Here is a 5,954-nt window from a genome sequence, read left to right on the forward strand (position 1 = left end):
TTTGTTAATTAAACTCTGAATCCACCTCTTAAAAAAAAGGTTGGCAATGTAGTTTTAGTAAACCATTTCTTTTGTCCCCCTCTCCCCCAAGCAATGTTGAGTCCACCGAAAGTGACTTTAATGCCTGACATCAACATTCCATCGGAGGGAGGGGGAAATTACGTCATTTTTACGGGTTATTGTCTCTATGTCCCAAGAGTTCTGGCCAGGGTTGTCTAAAAACCTCTTTGGTGGAAAACTAAGCTTTAAACTTTACGAAACCTGACAAAAAGTTGCGGATTCATTAGTATAGTACCGCATAATATTTATCAGGGTTTTAAATGTTAACTAATACAATATTTCAGTTCCGCACACGCATAATAATAATAATAATACACAATATTTTGAGAGGAGGCCTCCAATCACCTAGAAGTGGTTTTCAGGAGTGTCCTCTGAGAAAATAAATGTTAAACCTTTAAAATACATTAAAATCTAAAATACAATAAAAAGGACAAAAACCTATGCGGTAAGCTAACTAAGATTAAAAACTAAAACAAGAATTAAAATACTACTAACTAAGGTTCAAAATGGTTCAATAAAAACTGCTTCAGTTTGTATTTAAAAATAGTTTTCGGCATCAGTTTCTTTAAAGCACTTGGTAGTGTGGCCCAGTCGTTAATGGCTTTATAATATGTTTTGCTTTTTCCCCATTCCGTTCTTGGCCTACTGACTTTGGGCATGTAGCCATTTCGGGTATTATAACCGTGCTGTTGGTTCATGGTGGATCTGAATACACCGAAATGTTCGGGGATGCTACCTTTCATTGCATCTTGCACAACACAGCATCGATGACCGAACCGCCTCGCATGTAAAGACACCCACCGCAACGACGTCAGAGCCTCTGCTGATGACATTTTCGACTTAACGATCTTCTTCGCAAAGCGATTTTGAAAAGATTGTAATTGTTTCATCTGTGTTGTAAGACCAGGCTGGTCACCCCAGACAATATCTGCATAATCTAGGTGTGGTAGGACAAGGCCATTAAAATATGATGTGAGACTTTTCTGATCCAGCATATGATAGATTCGATTGAAGACTGACAGGCGATGTCCTAATTTTTGTTAGTTGTTATTGACGTGCATCTTCCATTTCCATTTCTCATCCAATAATACGCCTAGATACTTAAAAGATGAAACACGATTTATTTGCCCTTCATCAGAAGAAAACTGAAAGTCATTAAACGGAGACAACGTTGTCTTGCTACCCGAAGGCATCAATTTAGTCTTCTTCACATTAAGCGTTAATTTGTTGTTGGTGTACCAGTTGGAGATTATGGTGAAGTCATGTCGAAGGGCATCATTACGCTCTTGGGGTGTCGACGCAGCAACTATTAAAACAGCATCATCCGCATACAATATGAGTTCACTGATGTAAAGATTAAATAGAAGCGGGCCTAGGATACTTCCTTGTGGCACACCCAGGTCAATAGAGCGAGTCTGTGATACCTCCCCGTTTATACACACGCACTGCCGTCTGTTTGCAAGATACGATTTAAACCATCTCAGACTCCTTGCTGGTAGCCCTATGTGTTCAAGCTTTCCCAGGAGTATCTTGTGATTTATAGAGTCGAATGCCTTAGATATCTCGAGAAATATCATGCCAGCGACTTTTCCTCCATCCATGGCATCAAGCACAGAGTTGTTCAGTTGACCCACCGCTTGTGCCGTACTACGCCCACGTCTAAATCCATACTGATGTTTGTATAACCAGCCCAGGTGATCTACAAGCACTCATTTGTGTGTGTATCACTCTCTCGAAAACTTTACTTAGAACCGGCAACACAGAAATAGGCCTATAGTTTTCAACCAAAAGTTTGTCTTCAGCTTTATACAGAGGGGTTCCACACGCGACCTTCCACAAGGCAGGAACAGTTGCGTCTGTGATCGATTTATTAATGAGATATGTTATTGAGGGAGCAAGCTCCGCTACGGAATCTCTCACTAACCTTGCCGGTATTTTGTCTAGTCCAGCTGCCTTGTTGACCTTCAATGAGTGCAAAATCTTAGAAACAACTTTAGAACTGACGCAATGAAGTTCGCATAGATTTTCATCATCAGTTTGGACAGCAGATTCGTATTTCTTCCAGGTATCCTTTGATATGAAAACAATTTTTTGGCAATGCGACATCCAATGGTTGCAAAGAACTTGTTGAATTTAGAGGCGACAGCTTTAGGTTCTGATATAATACGTTCACCTTCCTGCAATTGAAATGTCAAATTTTCAACTTTCTCATTTCCCAAAGCTGAATTCAATGCGCGCCACATCTCTTTAGGGCCTTGGGCGGTTTCAATTAGTTTCTTGTAATACAAAGCCTCAGCCGCCTTCATTTTCCTGTTAGTTAAGTTCTTTAACTTGCGATAATTGTCCCACATTTCTTGTTTACCTCCCGATCTTTTGGCGACTTTATACGCATAGTCTCTCTCAGCCATAACATCTTTCAGTTCCTTTGTGATCCACGGCTTTATTGCACGCTTCGTTCTCAGCTTTTTGATAGGTGCATGACGATTGGCAACATCAACAAAAAGAGTGTTCCAAGCAGAAACGGCATCATTCACATCATCGAATGACTTAACAACACTCTAGGGAACACCAGCCACCTCACTGCGAAACTGTTCTTTGTTGTAGCGCTTAAATGACCTCACTTCGCGAATTTCCGCATGGGCCTTGCAAACTCCAGCTCCTTTAACAGCAAAGACAACAGAATGATCACTAGCTGCGAACTCTTGTACTCCATGTGAAACAATGCGATGCAAATTATTTGCATATACTAGGTCAATTGCTGTCTTTGTGTGCTCTGTTACGCGAGTGGGCTCTTTGACAAGTTGACTCAAGCCGTGAAGTCTGGTTGCATGCATTAGGCTCCGTGTATATTTACAAGGTTTAGATGCAACAGCATCAGCGTTAAAATCGTCCATCATAATAATATCCTTGTTCGCTTCATCGGTCAGCTTTTCAAGAATGTCTTGCTTAAAACTTGATAAAAAGTTTTCAGGATTCATAATTGGCGGCTTGTACACCACACCAAAAACACTGTTCCTTGCTTTATCTGGACAGATTTCCACACACACCATTTCGAGAGCTTTACTTTCCAAATCCTTTCTTCTCTTACTAGGCCATTTACTCTTCACAAACACCACACAGCCACCTCCATTTCGATTTCTATCCTTCCTGTAGCAAACATAGCCCGAAGGACACACTTGTCCATTAGGGATGGTACAATCCAGACGTGATTCAGTAACTGCAAATAAATCAAGTGCTGTTTCCTCAAGTAGCACGTCCACGTCACCAAAAGGACCTCGCAATGTAACGACATTAACATGGACAAATTTCATTCCTCTTTTGTTTAGAGCATACGCCACGATTCGAGCGATCGTTTGGTAACTGTGACGTAAAAGTTTTTAAGAGCAATTCTCCAGGAAAGTGAAGCAAAGTTGGAAATGAAAAATTTTAACCCCCTTCAACTTTTGTGTGGAGGTAGATTACCTTGGGGGATAAACAAAAACAACCATATTTGGATCGGCAGATGTATCGTTGCCATGGTAACCGTACTAGATGACGTCGGCCTCAGGACCATGTTTTGAGCAAAAGTTCTACTGTCAAAAAGTAAAAGTAAACGAGTCTGGTACTCGGGTGCATGTGAACCAATTCAAATGAAACTCATACAGATGGTAGAGCCACTCTCCCAGTTTAAAAAATTCGCCGTTAAAGTATTTGGGTTTTATAAACAGTAGAAAATGCTCGTATTACTGTGTTCCCTGTCAGCCATTTAGACAAGCAGGAAAAACAAGCACAACCATATTCGTAATTTATCCGAAGGTACTCTTTCCACATAAACGAAATTAGCAGCAGGGATTATACAGATATTGACGTTTCTAAATATCATAAAATCAATTTGGGGAAAACTATATTCTGGCCATGGGTGCTGAAGACACCTGGGGCAAATTGCAAAAAATTGCAAAATTGGTAATTTTGAGGGCTCTAGTATTTGGCTCAAACAGGCTTTAGAGAGAGAAAATCAGCTTCAAAAGTATCTTTTATCATCTTATCTGTTACCTACATTTAGTTAATAGGGTTTTGGCCAACGAATTTGATGAATATAAATTGATACAAAACCTACCTTGAAAGTTTGGGAATTTCTTCAGGATGCTTTCGTCACGTCGTTCTCTCCAGTGTCTCTTCTTCGCTCGCTCCATTTTCTTCACCAAATCTAGCGCTGACTCTAATCTAACGGTTACTCCTATTGAATATCCAGTTTGCCGTGTTTCAGACCAGAGATGATGATACAAGAAGCCCGCATACACTTGACAAAGAATAGTTGAAAGGTCAAAACATGGTCGTAATACTCGCGATTTCTGCCGTCGAGCACCTAAATTCATCAATATTATCCAACCAGGAAGTAAAGTAAATGTGTTGAGATCAATGTACAAAGCAAATGGATTCCTTTGAACAATCCAAAGTAACTTCTTTGGCTAAAATCGAGTCAGATATTGCGATAGTCGATAAGCCAAGAATGGTGAATAACTGAACGCGTAGGCCGGAAGTCCGAGAAGAGCAGGACTGCTTACCGGATGCAACACAATGTAATGGTATGTAAGTTTAATGATATCCTCTTGTAATGGGGTTGTTTTACAATGGCAATGGTAAAGAAAGCCAAAACAAACAAACAAAAAAAACGAAAACCGAAGAACCGAACAAAAGTATCAAAGAAAAATTAAACGTTGAGTAACCTCATACCCTGGGAAACTAGGAACAAGGTTGAAATGTTTAGGTGCAAAGTCTAACTCGGATTCATACGCACCACAGGACCTCACGTTGAATTTTATTTTTTGTTGAATGGGTACAAGTGCAATCTGCATTTTTGGCACGCACAGCATGAATTTCCCTTTTTTGCATACCTATATAGACAGACAGAGTTCGAACGTCCAAGAGTTCTTAGAAAAAGTAACTTCTTTGTTCTCATTCAAGCCTGCACATCATTTGTTGTTAACGAAAGCCTGAACATATTTTAAGACCTGTCAGTACTCCTGGATTTACTGTAGCTAAACCAAGAGATGATAAATGGTATCCTCTCTTATAAAAACTTGATCCAGTGTAGTAAAGCCAATGGAGGTAATCAGGTTGCGTAAAACGATCAGTGAAGCGCTTTTCTTTTGTTCTCTTTATTCACCACTGTATTAAAACAGTCATAAAAGCGGATCAAAAGTCGTCCTTTTATCCTACTATCAATGATATATTGTACCAAAAATATCTAAAGAAGAAGCAATACCATTGCCATAATGTCGCTTTATCTGAAGCTACAAAAACAAAGAAACAAAAAGCGCGTATATCGCATTTTAAAAGTACATCCGGTCAGGAGTTTTGCTCCTCGCATTTCCGGTCTACTTACGTTTGTTCGTAAACAACGATTTCTTCGCTTCTCAACCATGTACCACGGAATGTAAAGTTCAATTTAGCCAAAGACTTAATTCAGAATCTTCGCAGACATGCATTTGCTTAGCTGTGATCTTGATGCATCTATTTAACTTCCTGGATGTATTGTATTGACGAATTTTTTCGATAGTCGACACACCACTGTGTTAGACCTGTTAGACTGTTCTTTATTCGGGTTAATGCATCATCATCTGTGGTCTCAAAGTACATGTTCGGTGAGGCTAGCCAGTTAGATTTGACCTTTCCGCTAGAGTCTGTGCAAGATTCGGTCAAGAAAATGGAGCGAGCGAACTGAGGAGAGACCAAAACTATACGACAAAAGCATCCTGAAGAAATTCCTAAGAGTTGCAAGGTAGGCTTTGTTTCAATTTATATTTCATCAAATTTGTTGGCCAAAACCTAATCAATCAAATGTAGATAACAGATAAGATGATAGAAAATACTTCCGAAGCTGATATTCTCTATCTAAAACCTGATTGAGCCAA

Source organism: Orbicella faveolata, unplaced genomic scaffold (assembly GCF_042242905.1).
Source record: "Orbicella faveolata isolate gen_17 unplaced genomic scaffold, um_ofav_v1 contig_34, whole genome shotgun sequence".
In the NCBI taxonomy this organism is placed as follows: Eukaryota; Metazoa; Cnidaria; class Anthozoa; order Scleractinia; family Merulinidae; genus Orbicella; species Orbicella faveolata.